Source organism: Nyctereutes procyonoides, unplaced genomic scaffold, assembly GCF_905146905.1.
Source record: "Nyctereutes procyonoides isolate TBG_1078 unplaced genomic scaffold, NYPRO_anot_genome, whole genome shotgun sequence".
NCBI lineage: Eukaryota > Metazoa > Chordata > Mammalia > Carnivora > Canidae > Nyctereutes > Nyctereutes procyonoides.
Genome location: NW_026575037.1, coordinates 23,193,004 through 23,208,657, shown reverse-complemented (window position 1 = coordinate 23,208,657; position 15,654 = coordinate 23,193,004). Strand labels below are relative to the sequence as shown.

Sequence of the window (15,654 nt, the reverse complement as noted above, 5' to 3'; positions counted from 1 at the left end):
TCTCTGCCTCTCTCTCTCTCGGTGTGTGTGTGTGTGTCTCATGAATGAATGAATAAAATCTAAATAAAATATTTTATTTGCTCATGAGAGACACAGAGAGAGGCAGAGATACAGGCAAAAGGAGAAGTAGGCTCCATGCAGGAAGCCTGATGTAGGATTCGATCCCAAGACCCCAGGACCACGCCCTGAGCTGAAGGCAGACGCTCAGCCCCTGAGCCACCCGGGCGTCCCAAATGTAATTTCTTATTGTTAGAAGTGAATCAATTTTATAGTTAGGAATTTTAAGTTAATTATATTCTATTAAAGGCTTGTAGAAAAATATCTTGGAAAATAATGTAGTTAAGCCTTGCAATTAATTTTAACTGCCTTAGAGTCTTGCTTATTAGTAAGCTAAATGCATATTTCGTGTTAATGCAAAATACACAAGTTACAATCTTTTATTATAGCATCCCTATTATGCAAATATTAGCACACGTAGCTGGAGAGGAATAAGCATGGAATAAGATGGTTGTATGTTGACTTGACACGAATATCGTAACAGACAGGCAACATCCAGTTGTAATTGATAATACAAACAAACAAATCCCCAGGCCTTTGATAATATCCAGCAGCAACACAGAAACACCTACTGATAAAGCATTTTCCTAAAAAGTTTTAGTTTGTAGGAAAAGTTTGGTTGTTTCAAAAGAATGAACACTGCAAAATTCACATTAACCACCATCTTATATTCTAAGACTGTCACTCAGGAAATTACTAATCATTCTTCCCCTTAAAAAGTCAGTTTCCACATAAACATTTTTATCCAGAAGGCACTAAACAATCAGTGGCTTTAACATAGCCTACGTGAGTGAAATATTAGAATATATAACCATTTAGAGTACATATTTCACAAACAATTGCCTTGGTTGAACAGACGATGGTCACCTTCAAAGCACTATTCTAAATTATTGTGGGTTGTCTCACCCACAGATAATTATAATCACGCTAGGTGCCAGTTAAGCATATGAAATAGTGACTTCCTATCCTGGTTTTGACACAAACAAAGTGACTTTTTAAAAGCTGATGATAAAAAAATACACATTGAAAATGGTTCTAAAAATATATTGAGTAGAGTTTGTAATGATTTAAAAATAAGCGTAAGTCACAAAGCACTCCTGGATAAAAGGAATATGAAAAGACCCCCAAAAAAGTGTTAGGGTTTTTGTATCCAAAATGGTTAGAAACGAATGATGTTGTAGCATACCTTGATTATTTTTACCTTTCATGGTTTTAATGAAATCTTTATGCCATAAGCTAAGAAAAACGTGTTAAGCTGGTTTCTTCACTTATTTGTCAAGTAGTTCTGAATAAGAATTTTTTAGAGAATGTACTAATTTTATAGCCTTTTTAAATTTTATTTTTCTATAATCCTTAGGAAAACAATACTAAATATAAAAAGATAACACTAACAATTTGATTTTAGGAAATTTATGAAAATTCCGTTTAATTTGTATAATCTAAATACCGCATGTTTACCTACTCTAAGCGTACCAATATTTAAATTATAAGATATTGTTTTGATTTGCTACTTCAAGCTCCTTTGAATAACAAATCCTCCCTGTCATTAGGAGTGAGATAATTTCATCTCTGGAACTGAGCCAAAATAGGCATTTTTTTTTTTTTAACTCAATGAAACAGATCCTTTCCTCTCACACAATGTGATGTGGAGGTTTGCCAAGCTCTTGGTTGGAAGAATCACATTCTTCTTTCATATTCTTTTGAAATGGCTTAAAAATGCATAGATGTCTGACTAACGTTACCGTGTTGTTTCTGTCTCCCGCCCCCTTCCGATGCTTACAGATCCTATACAGTCAGCAGAGTTCTGAGTTTAGAGGTTGCTTCAGTGAACATTCAACGCTGTCGGTGAGTTTGGAATTAAAATCAAAACCATCGACCGTTGATTGTACCCTATAGCTAACCATCATCTACCACTCCATGGCTTTCAGAACTTGCAGAAGACGGAAAACTGAAGCAGAACCCACCAGGATGTTCTCTTCTCCGCGCAGAGATTATTTTTTCAAAGGTCACAATCAACATTCATTGCTGTCGGTGGGTTGAACTGTGTGGACAAGCTCACTGAACAATGAATGCAACTGTGGCCCGCTTTTTGCAGACACAATCCAGAGATCTCTCACCTTTGAAAGACGTATTGAATGTCGTAATATTGATCCTAACTTTTTTCCTTCCATCAGCAGCATCTTCAGGTTTATTTATTCAGTTTTTATCGTAATGATCAGATTTAGAGGAAGCAGCACCGAGTTTAAGCAAGAATGATACTTCCCTACATTTCTGAATGGTACAGAGCACTTTAAAAAAAAAAAAAAAGGTAACCTGTTTTATTCATGGAATCTGTAAGATAATGGTCTAAGTTAGCACACCTTCCTACTGTCGCAGTGTGGGTGGAAGAGAAGACATGAAGAAACACACCAGCACCCGTGCCATCTGGCACCAGTGTCCTTAATAACGGCACTTAAAAATACCATTCTATCTTTTATTAGATTTCTTGGTCAAATTAAGACAGAAACACCTGGTAATTTTACATTTCTGTTGCTCTGGGTGGGGACTGGCTCAAGTAATCCTTCCTCTTGCTATGGTATTTGCTAAGGAGGAAAAAATAATGTATAAATAACTACGGAACTATCAGGACACTTGTGAGAGTCATATGGTAGATTGATTTCTCTAATTAAACCCAACTTTAAGATAAAACGTTACCCCTGCTCTTTGTGCTTTGCCTTCCAAGATGCTGATCTATGTTATTAAACTTACAACCATGGCCCATTAATGGCCTATTACTCATCTGACTTCTTCACAAAAACGGCTACGGATGTCATGGTTTTTCTGAAATAGTTCGGCTGTTTTTACACTGAATATTGTCACTGAATTATCCCACAGCAGTTTTAAGCTTGTCATTTGAGATAATGATTGCTACATTGTTATTTGTAGTAATAGTAATGATAATAATGTAAATCCTTTGAGATTGCCTACGTTTGGAATATTTGGAAGGCTTGGATATTCATATTTTAAAATCTGTTAAATATATTATTCTTCCCCCGCCCTTGTCAACTCTATTTCCCTTCAAGTCCCCTTGCAGAAACCCATTTCTGGGACCCCTGGGACCCGGCTCCAGATCTCATCATGACTATCAAATATTTCAGCACATCCAAGCTCTAAACTGTGGTGTCTTACTCTCTGCCTAGCATTTCCTACCATTCTGGTTTCTCACTCTCTTATCCACAAGGCGACTGTCCTTTCAATTTTGGTGTCACTGGGGGAAAAAAAATGCCACCCAACTATACGGACATGTGTTAGTACAAATCCATGGGCTTCCAAATTCCTTGATCCCTCAACTCTGACCTAGCATTTTACCCCCCCCCCCCCCGCCGTGGTCAACCCAGATGTTTTCCTCTTCCTCAACTACTTCTCTCCACCATTCCATTTCCAATGGATGAACCGACCTCTAGTTTTCACTGAGTCACTCTAGTCCATCTAGTTGCTCCCTCCATTTCCTCAGCTGTAGGCTCCAGGCCCATAGTTAACTTACTCCCTCTGCTTTGCTCAGGACATATCTTCTTCTATGATCTCTCTCTCCTCATTCACTGTATTGGCTTTTTCCATTTAACCCGCGTATTTGCTCTTTCCATTTAACCTGTGACAAGATTGGAACACCTGGGTGGCTCAGTCGGTTAAGCATCCGACTCTTGATTTTGGCTCAGGTCATGATCTTGGGGTGGTGAGACAGAGCCCCCTGTCTGGCTCTGTGCTCAGTGGGGTATCTGCTTCTCTCTCCGTTGCTCTCCCTCTGCTCCTTCCCCTGCTCATGCACTCTGTGTCTCTCAAACAGATAAATCTTAAAAAAAACAAAAAACAAAAAACCAAACCTATAAGGTTTAGCTCTCAAGCAAAAAACAAAGGACATTTAATAAGAATCTTCTCTGTACTTGCTTCATCCATTTGTTTCATCCTCTTTATTTATTTATTTTTAAAAAAGATTTTTATTTTTTCATGAGAGACACACAGAGAGGCAGAGACACAGGCAGAGGGAGAAGCAGGCTCCCTGTGGGTAGCCCGATGCGGGACTTGATCCCAGGACCCTGGGATCACACCCTGAGCCAAAGGCAGACACTCAACCACTGAGCCCCCCAGGTGTCCCTGTTTCATTTTCTTTAAAGCTGAGACTTTGAAAATAGTGTGCAGCACTGTCTAAATTCGTTGGCTTCCTATTTTCACCTCAACTATCTATAATTTGCCTTCTTCTATTCCTCTCTCCACTCAAATATGTTATTCTCCACTGAAACTACTTTTGACCAAATCATGCTTTCCTGCTTGGCATTCCCTTGATGTCTGTCAGAATGGACACTCTTTCTTTAAAGTCCAGTCTTCAGGGGTGCCTGAGTGGCTCAGTTGGTTAAGCACCTTCCTTTGGCTCGGGTTGTGATCCCAGGGTCCTGGGATCAAGCCCCACGTTAGAATCCCTCCTCTGCAGTGACTCTACTCCCTATACCCTGCTCCCCTGCTTGAGCGCTCTCTCTCTCAAGTAAATAAATCAAATCTTAAAAAAATAAATAAATTGCAGTCTCCATTGACTTATGTGACCCTAATCTCATTTGAATTTTTCTGTCTTTCTAACAGTGATGTCTTTTTTTTCTTTTTTTGCTACCTATCTTCATCTGTTCAGTCTACCCTTATGTTTTCTTGTGAGCTTATTATTGACTGACATTTCAGTTTCTTCTTGTCTCATGCTTCACAATCTTTGAAGGAATCTCAGCATATGTATGATGTTTACATATACTTAGAAGCTGTTGATACTGAAATCTTGATCTCCAGTCCAGATATCCCAGATCTGCACCTCGATTTGTCTTCTGCTCTTTCCCCAGGCTGAAATCCATCCCTGTCCACAGCAAATTCATCATCTTTTCCTCAAGGGATAACACCTTTCATCTACTTAACAGTCAAAGCCAGAATTTATATCATTACATCCTCCATCTCTGACTTTCTATTCTCTTCTGCACATATAGTCACAATTTCCTATAGATGCACACTTCTTGGGGCACCTGGCTGGCCCAACTGGAAGAGCACATGACTCTTGATCTCAGAGTCGTGAGTTTAAGCTCCACATTGGGCATAGAGATTACTTAAATAAAATAAATAAAACTTAAAGAAATGCTCATTTGTTATGAACTAAGATTCTAATTGTTCTGTGTATTTCTATTACCTAGTTTAGAAACACACGTCTTACTTGGACCATTCCAACAGTCTCCTAATTAATTCCTGTCTATAATCAACCATCTGTTCAATATTTTCTCTACAGTATTTTTTTAAATTAAAAACTTGATTAGGTTGTAGAACTCTTTAATGCACTCCGAGTAAAGTTTTCTAATATGTTTAATAGATGGACTGTTACAGTGGGAAAAAAAGGTGAATATTAGCTAAATAGGGGAAAAAATGAAATTTTACATAGAATTTCACCTAATTCCTCAAGATTTAGTTCAGAACATTAAGGAATTAATTGAAAGAGTAAAGATTTTTCTAAACTTAACGTAGTTGAAGATTTACTAATTTTGAAATAGTGAAGAACTTTTTTGGTGCTAACATATTCAAAGCAAAAAAAAAAATCATGGTAAGATCTTAATCTTCAATCTGTAGCCTGTCCCTTGAACAACAACAACAAAAAAAAAAAATACAGTAAAAAAACAAGTGTCCAAATGGAAAGAATATGATCAGTAAACAACACAATTGAATAATGTGTTTAATTCATAAAAATTTAAAGGTGTTCTTAATATAGACAAAGCAATGAGGCAAAAATTAACACCTCGAGATACATGAACAACGGGACCCAACAGAGAAGTCACAGAAGAAATTCAAATGAGTGTGTAAATTTTACATATTTTATGTAAACGTCACTAATGAAGATTCAAACTTAAAACATTGAGAAGTAATTTATCTTCAGTAAAGCTAATTGATGAAGAAAATGACAGGAGCTGTTAATGCTGAAATGAATGTTCTCATATCCTAGCTATGATTATCTTTGGTTTCTCCTGATACTTACTTACAAGCTTGATCTTACCGCCTTTTTTAAGCATGTGATCTCCCCAGCAGTGCCTCATTGGGCCAGGGGTATGCAACTGTCCCCTGGGGAACCAATTCATAGGCTTGGCAGAAACATAATTCTTTCTTAGGAAGTTGAGCTAAAATACACTAAATCAGTCAGGAAGTAGTAGGTGTGTACAAGATCTATAATGTCACAGAGATAAGGGGTGGATTGACATTTTACCCTGCTCCTGTGTCAGTAAATCAGAAGTAGAAGGTGGTCAATGAAGAGCAACAATAAGAAGCAGGTGTGAGACATTGTACAGTTCCTGAATGATGAATGGGGCAACTTTAGTTCACGCAAATTTCCAAGTCTAGACCTCATTTTCCCAGCTGTCGTTGCTGGGTTTTGGTGGCTTTTAGATGTCTATAAAGTGATCTAAGCCTTGAAATAAACCCTAGTTTATTTGTTAGCCAAGGCTGGTATCTATTTGCCTTCAGAAACCGTACAATACTCATGAGAGTTTGAACTGATACCAACTTTATGGAAACAATTTGGCATTATTTATCAAGAACTGTAAAATGTTCATAAACTGAATAACTCTATTTCCAGGATTCACTTTAATATGTGTACATATGAAGATATTCAAAGCAAAATTATTTTTAGAAATTTAATAATGGAAGCAAGCAACATGTCCAACAGTAGAGAACGGGGCAATGAATTATGACAGGAATAGGATAGGAAATAATAATAACTAAAAAATTTTTAATAAATGGGGAGCCTGCTCATAATTAAGTAAAACTCAGACTGAAGATTAAATCCCAGTTCTAAAGGAGAAGCCATGAAGAAATTAGTTAGCCTTCCTAAGCCTCAATTTTATAGTTGGTATAAAATATTTTATTTTAGCTTTATAGTTGGTATAAAATATTTCCTACCTGGTAGTATTGTTTTGAGGATAAATAAAATAATTCAGGTAATGACTTTAGAATAATTTCTGACAATAAATATTTAATAGTAGCAGTAGTTAATAGTAAACTCTATCTTATGTATGACACTTATTATTATTTTTATTTAACTTTTAGTGCTGAAAGTTTGATGATTTTTCTTTTCAAATGCATTTTATCTTCTCCTTTTTTTTGCTTTGTTACTGTTTGCTTTGTTATTTTTTGTTTTATTTTATTTTGTTTTGTTTCAAGCTGGTAATGCATACTTCTTCGCTGTCCTAAAAGACAGTAAGTCTTGGGGCATCTGGGTGGCTTAGTTGGTTAAGCACCCAACTCTTGAATTTGGCTCAGGTCATGATCTCAAGATCATGAGATCAAGACCCAGGCAGGCTTCTGCTGAGCATGGAGCATGCTTAAGATTCTCTGTCTCCCTCTTATCTCTCTCCTTCTCCCTCTGCTGCCCTCCTCTCATGCTCAAATGCATGCTTTCTCTTAAAAAAAAAAAAAAAGAAAAAGAAAAATTTTATTTATTTTTTTAGGAAAAAAATTTAAAAGGCAGTAGTCTTGGTCAATTGCAAAAAGAAATAAAATTGAACTATCATTACTTTATTGAATTTACACAATGATCTGTGTCCTTCAATCTTCACAAGAACTATCTGAGGAAAAAAACCCTATTTTTGAAGGTGAGGGCAAGACAAGTAATATGACTACTGCCACAGAACTAATTGAGAGATGGCTCTAAATTATACCACTTAGTTTAAATACAAATTTTGAGAATCTAGCCTTCAATTAATAACTATTTCTGAGAAAGAATAGTATATTCCTTTCAAAACAATAGGTGACCAAAATTAACTTTTGTTGGGATTTACGTAAAATATAAAGGCATGACCTGAGAATAAGTTATGTGCTCCCAGACTCCTAATTTGGAAAGATGGTACTATAGTTCAAGTGATTTAAGATCTGTTTCCTTCTTGTTCATCAGAGAAAATAATCTCTAAAATTCAGAGCCTTTACCTGTTTTGTTTGTTGCTCCAACTTGGCATCAAGAGCATGATAAGAGCTCTATAAATATTAGCTGAATGAATGAGTCATGAACATGACTACTCAGCAAGCAGCACCTCAGATGACTGACTCGTATGATATAATAATACTTTAGATTGGATGCTATGAGTCAAAGTTGAGTCTCTTTGAAAAGTAGTTTTTTCAGAAGACTATATACAGAAGTGGCTTTATTTGTAGCCTCTAGAGTGGAGTCCCAACATTTACTTATGAATTTTCCACATATCAATTTAACTACCGTATTTCTTTCAATCTAACAGACAATGACAAGACAATCACTGTTTAAAGTAATAAGAAAGGGCAAAAAGACAGACAAGAGAAGAAAAAAACAGAAAAAAAAAAAACAACAGAAAAGAAAGGAAACAAAAGAAAAGAGACCTTATAGAATGCCCTAAACTCTTTTATCATATGAGGACACAATAAGAAGGCCCTGGCTTGAACCAGGAAGAGGGGTCCCATCAGAATGCCACCCTGCTGGCACCTTGATCTTGACTTCCCAAACTCCAAAACTGTGAGAAATACATTTCTGTTGTTTATAAGCCACCTAGTATTGGGTATTTGCAACCTAAATGAAGGCAGACAGATGATTCAACCTAGATTAGCAATGTAATGGAAGAGCACCCAGGTATCACGCCATAGAATGGAGTAGAACTTAAAATCCACCTGAGTAAGACATCATTAGTTTATCAAAGCTATTCCCTGATTCACATGAAAATTCAGAACACTGAAGATAAAAGAGAACATTCTAAAGTCTGCTACAGTGACATCAGCTGACTTCTAGGGATCTGGAATTTAAATGACATCAGACTTCTCAGCAACAATTCTGAAAGTCATAAGACAATGGAAAATTGTTTTCAAAATCTTGAAGGAAAATGATCCATCTAGAATTCTATATTCCTAAAACTATCATTAAGAGGAAGGGCCAAATAATAATATTTAGTGGAAGCCAGCCTCTTTGTAAGTAGTCCAACTGCCCTGAGGGTGCCATTTTGTGAAGAAGACCAAACTAGAGCACATAGAGAGACCAAATGGACAGGCCCTGAAACTACATAAAGAGAAATGCCTGACCAGCCCTCCCAACTACTATAAACCTCCTGTGGCTCTAATCGAAATGCAACCTCAGTAAAAGACTGGTCACAAGTAACCAGCTGAGCTTTTCTTAAATTCCTATCTTACAGAAAACAAGAGGTAACAGATATTGTAGCCTACTGTTTCTAAGCTTTGAGGTGGTTTGTAACAAAGCAATAGCAATTGGAAGTTGTAACTCAAAATTTTTTACACCCTGAATTTTGGTCTCCCAAAATGAGGAACTAAACCAAGAAAAAGAAGAACTTTAGAGGCTCCAAACGCAAGTTTGGAAAGCTGGGCTTGCAGACCTAGAGGGCTGCTGGTCCAAATTGAAGCAAAATGTCAGAAGATTCTAGGAGAGAGAAGGCCGAGAAGGAAACAAAGCTAAGAGAATATAAGCTATCTTCACTCATCCGATAAGGATTTAAGTGACTTCTCTATGCCAGAAATGATTCTAGACACTAGAGATACAAAAGAAAACAAGTGTCTGTTCTCAGAAACTTGCATTTCAGTGGAGGATGAGACATAATAAAGGAATAAACTAATAAATTTATGAATCTATCCAAAAAAAAAGAAGCAAGGAACAAGCCCTGATCATTATAATCTTAAAGTACCGTCAAATATGAAACACATCTCAATTTCAGATATGTTAAAATGAAAAAAAAAAAGATGCACCTTAGAGTCAATGATACACAGTAATTATCCTCAGCCCTCCACCATTGATGGGTTGCATTCCTTACATTAAACAACAGATACAAATAAATCTGAAAAGATAATGCAAATAAAAAAAATGGTGGAGAAGTTTTGGGAATGATGTCAATTTATTGCCACTAGTGACCGCAAATGCAACACACGTGATTTGGACTATATATGTGTTTTAAGAATTTTCAAGAATTGTTTCACATATGCATGATTTTTATTATAGATGCTAACTTTAAAATCTAACGTTCCCCTTGACTTTAAAGTAAAACTAAATCCTGGCTTATGAACAGCTTTTTCTTAATTTCTAATACTATAAACTATAGCCTTATGTGGCAGCCAGATTTGTATCGTACAAATCCTCTCTTTTGCTTTACACAATACTATTACAATTCAGTATAATTTTAACAGGTCTTAATCAACATTTCCAAGTCACTCGCCATCCTCTTGAGATAAATCCACTATTGTTTCTGCTCCCTCTAAGAAAGCAATTGTGAATACCTTCAGACTCCTTAAGCCACCCCTTCTTATGCCAATTTTTCCTAAAAAATCAACACCAAGTAATAAGAATAAAAGATTCCACTATATTCACTGCCTGAATCTCTCTCAACCCTGGACAGATAGATTGGACCCATGCACGCGAAGCCTTAGCTAGTGGCGCCAAATCACACAAAGCCATTTTTAAGATGCCTGGTCTATGCTATCAATCCTCTTACCTTAGGCAACCCCCTCCTGCTGGTTAAGTGCTAACACATGCTTTACAACTGCAGGAAGGGATATGGTTTACAGATTAAAATTAGATGCAGAATTAAATTGCTTGAACACAGCAAAAAAGAAGGGGGTAGTAGAAAGGGTGGAGAAGACAATTTGGGCATGCCAATACTCACACACACTTAATTCCAAGACTTGTATTTCCGTGAATTTCCATTAGAATTCTTGGGTTCAGGTTCTACTTTCGTTACTGAGAGTCATTTTCAGAGCAATAATACAGAGGATCTGTCAAAGAATATGCAGCCCCATGAAAATGCATGTTCAAAATGTGGAATTTACGGTCATAAGAGATCTCTGAGTCAAATACCAGAGCTCCTTTTAGAAAGCCAAGTCGAGTAATTTAATGACTACTAATGACATTTGTAACTTTTCAGGCTACTATAATAAGAGTAATCAGATCTCAGGCTTCAGGGTGAAACATGATCACCTGTGCTTTTCAGAAAGGAATTTCTGTGCACATGGACAGCGCTGCACAGCTGGCCAAGCACATTATTGGTAATGTCAGAAGGAAGAGGAAGAGAGATCACCTTCTCCAAATCATTACATGCCTTTTGCAACTGGTAAACACAAGCTAACAAGCAGTTAAGATAGATGTGTCTTTATTAAATTCTTAAAAAATGCCAGTTGTTGCCTAAAAATCTAAGACCTAAGCAACTAAAAAAGAGAGAGAGAGAGAGAGAGAGAGAGAGAGAAAACGAAGTTCACAATATGTACTTTCTTGGTTTACAATAAACGGCCATAAAATGAAAGTTATTTACTCATCCGCTAGACAAATATGTGTTGGGAGCCTATTTATTTACTGGCATTTTGCTAGGTGCTGGGGGATACCATGGTAAACACAGTTACTACTTCCTAGGAAACTGAGGTCTAGTGGCAGAGAAAGATATTCATTACATACTTGCATAATTAGAGAGCTCTAATTAAGTGAAGGGCTAGACAATAAAAGGGAGACCACCAAAACTTAAAAAAAAAAAAAAAAAAAACAAGAGCAAAGTTGCGTCTTATTTAACTTACAAAGCAAGAGAAGGGATATCAGTGAAGAAATTCACTAGGTCATTCACCCCCATGGAAAAGTTACACGATTTCAAGTGCTAGAATGGGATATAGTGATGTACTAGGTAAAGCTTGAAGACTAGCTCTCTGGATAAGAAGATGAATGAATCCAAGGTCTATACATGGTCGGGAAGACAAAAAACAAAAAAACAAACCAAAAAACCCTCATAGTTTGTTGGTCAGTATTGGATCTTCAGTTAGGTTAAATAAGGGTTTGGAGCAGCGAGGTCATTCAAAGTTTATGATTTTTATAAGCTTCAGCTGGTTTGAGCTAGTTATGATGAAATTTAACGTTGGTGTCTCTTGGGCAAGTGCTGCTCTGGTGGAAAAATTTCCATTTACAGATGTAACAGATAATTGGTAAAGGAGTTGGAGTAGGGGGCCAGGGAAGGAAGACGGAGCATCCCAGGCAGAGAGAATGACATGTGCAGACACGAATCGTGGGATAAGACAGTTCAAGGAAAGGTTAGAGGCCAGTGCTGCGTGGCTGGACCAGAGCCTACGGGGAGACTGCTGTCACTTGAGGTTGAGGAGGAGGGCTGTGGAAAGGCTGTATAAAATACATAAGCCATGTTAAAAATTTCTGTCAACTGTCCTAAAAATAATTGGAGTCTACTGAAGGATCTTTAAAATAAGGGGGGATGATCCGACTTGTACCTTAAAAAAAAATCACTAGTTGCGGTATGAAAGATGAATGGAAGCATTTGCTAGTTGAGCTGTTTCTATAGCACTTAGGAAGTAATCAATACTGTCCAGAACAGAGATGATGGAATTTAAAACAGAGAGGGTTCTGGTAAACATGGATGACTCCAACAATGAAAGAGAAAGATAGCGTGAGGGGAAATGATGATTAGGGCACCCATATCCCACTGCCCTATTATTCAACCACATAATGCCTAACCCCTGATCCAACCATCTCTCTATCTTAGAGACTGTGACTTGCAGCTTCTCAAAATGGGCCACAAAGATCCTCATCAACAGATATATATCTCTGATATATGTAAGTTTGGGTTGGACCTAGTGACTTAACTCTAACCAATTGAATGTGGTGGAGGTGGTGGAGTTGCTTCCAAGATTAGGGTTACAAAAAAAAAAAAAAAAACATGTGGTTTCTGCCTCAGTTGCTCTCTTTTGTTTTCTCCTGGATCACTGTGTGGGAAAAACCACCTGCCCCATCACAAAATAGTCTCATGGAAAGATTCCTGTGTGTGTGTTGGGGGGGGGGTTGTGGATTGAGGACTAGCAGTAGCCACTTGAGTGAGCTTGCCAGGAGATCCTCTTGTAGTCAGATCTTGAGATTACTGAAGCTGGTGGGCATCTTGATCATGGCCTTACAAATGACCCTGCACTACGAGGAACCCAGCCAAGTCATGTCAGATCCCTAACTCGGGAAACTGTTAGATAATGTCTTTTAAGCTGTGAAGGTTTGGGGTGCTTTGTTACACAGCGATAGATGACTAACATTAAGCAAGCAATTTGCCCGTCTTATGTCACTTTCATTAAAAAAACAACAACAAAAAAAAACTTCCAGGCGCACTTCTTTACACTCCAGTATTTCATTCCTTATCACTTTTCTTCCTGAATCTTCTTAAAATATTGTTTTTTACTGAACTCAGTGTACGGACATGATAGAGAATTTGAAATAGTTTAAGTTTTAATAAATTAAAGAATGATAAAAGAGAAAAGACTAGGAATGTGCTATATTTATAAACTCAACTCTATTATAAGGCTAGGAGGTGTCCTGCCTCAGTATATTTGGCACCCTCAAAGAATAAACTGAAAGAACACAAAGTGCATTTATCTCCTCTGGTTTGTTAAATTTTAGTTATTTTTAGTAAAATTCTGGTTGTACGAATTAAGTAAAAATAACCGCCTTCCATTTTTTTGCTGTAATTATATAATGATAGGAGAAAGCCCTCTCCCGTGTTTTGTTCATAACATTGGCTACGACGAAATAAGAATGAACTTTGGGCATTTATAGAATATGAAATTAAGTTATTTGCATGAAAGTCTCGCCCTCTGGACACTGCAGGACTTGTCTTCAGTAATTCCTTCCCCATCTCCAGCCCTACCTCCAAAGATTTCATGGACGTTCTAGATTTCACGAACCCAATCAAACCTCCTGTGGTACGACCCCATCACCCTTCACTCCTCCTTTCTGTGGAATTTTAACCATTCCTATTTAGCATCGCTGTTCTTTTGGCTGCGTGTAGTCACACCCGGCAGACACTGCTCTCTCCTGCTGACAGAGCAATCTCATTGGGTAACAACAACGTGGCTGCCAAGTTCTTCCCTTCCTGGGTACCACCTCTCCCCTGCAGTGCTGACTCAAGCTGCCAAAGCTTCACGACATGGAGAGCTAGAGACTCTCTTTCATTTCTCAGTGTAACACTGTGGTGAAATGTTACCAAAGATCTGCATTTTTTCCAGAACCACATGAAGCTGTGACGGAGTAGTTCTTTCTGTTTATTCAGAGTCTCAAGTATAAATGCATAAGGTGAAGCCAACAGACCCATCTACATCCATGTCAAGCATCTTGCTAAATTCAGAACTGTCTTCCGTGTAAGTCTAAAGCTGAGGTCGACGTGTGATGATTGGGTCAACCCTAAAAATTATTATTATTTTTTTTTGTTCCCCTTCTTAGAATGAAGCTGTCTGTAAGGAAGTTCCTCAGCTCTTCATAGAATAGATTCCTGGGAAAGCATAGCGAGAATCATCTGAATCACAGCAAAGGCAATACTGGGCCTCACACTGGGCTCCAAAGGTGACTACCTGACCTCAGAGTGGTTCCATAAAACACAAGTTGAGTAGTTCTTTACTCTTTAGCTTTTCCTGTTAACAACAATAGCTACAATGACAACAGGAATAATAAACATCTCAAGATTTCTCTTGAACGCTGGATTAAGAAATTGGGAGATTTGCTTCAGCCCAACTCTACCATGAACCACTTCTTTGATGCAAATCAGACTATTCTTCCAGAATCTTCTGTGCCAAATGATTTCCTCATTTTTAAAGAAAATTTCTGGAATGGAAGATATCAAAAGTCCCTTGCAACTCTAAATCTCTACAACTGAATTGAGAAAAAAAAATAATTTAGAAAAATTATTTAGCCAGACAATTACGTATCTTAGAAACTTTGTTTTGGATTTGTCTTTATTGATATCAGGATTTTTAAAAATTTTCATCAATTTTAAACCACTTCATTTGTTTTGAGAAAGAGAGAGAAAGAATCCCACTTAGGGCATTTGTTTGTGTGTTTATTTTGAGAGAGAGAGAGAGAGAGAGAGAGAGAGAGAGAGAAAGAATCCCAGAATCCCAAGCAGGCTTTTGGGGCTCAATCCAATGACTCTGAGATCATGCCCTGAGCCAAAATCAAGAGTTGGGCACTTAGTCGACTGAGCCACCCAGGCACCCTTTATGCCCTTTATTCAACCGAGATGTATAGAGAGGAGATAGTATTTGCTGGTTTGCATCAATAATCAGACTGATCACTTTAAAATATGTAGATGAGATTTTTTTTTTTTGCCTCAAAACTTCAAAGAAAATCAAATAGAGAAATATTTATTAAAGCAGGGCAAGGGGATCCCTGGGTGGCGCAGCAGTTTAGCACCTGCCTTTGGCCCAAGGCGCGATCCTGGAGACCCGGGATCAAATCCCACATCGGGCTCCCGGTGCATGGAGCCTGCTTCTCCCTCTGCCTGTGTCTCTGCCTCTCTCTCTCTCTCTCTCTCTCTCTCTCTCTCTCTCTCTCTCTGTGACTATCATAAATAAATAAATTAATTAATTAAAAAAATAAAAAATAAAAAAATAAAGCAGGGCAAGTATAAGGAGGTATGAAAACAATGATAATTAAGAACAAAGGGAGCAGAGATAACCCCAAAGTTTCCATTTTGGCTTTGATTTCATTTCCACACTTTGAGGAGCTTAGCAGCAGGTTATAGTTTTTGCTGTTTTCTCACACTTGAGATTCCCAGTGTGGTTGAAATCTCACTC

The 15,654-nt window shown here is 37.5% G+C and overlaps 1 long non-coding RNA gene across 1 annotated transcript in view; it reads left to right on the top strand.

Moving 5' to 3' along the window:
• Window positions 1-14,425, top strand: part of LOC129505763 (uncharacterized) — an 88,192-nt gene extending 73,767 nt beyond the window's left edge. Inside the window, exon 3 of the long non-coding RNA XR_008663599.1 lies at window positions 14,306-14,425. This is a non-coding gene — a long non-coding RNA (uncharacterized LOC129505763). The remainder of the gene's footprint in view (window positions 1-14,305) is intronic.
• The last annotated feature ends 1,229 nt before the right edge of the window (window positions 14,426-15,654 follow it).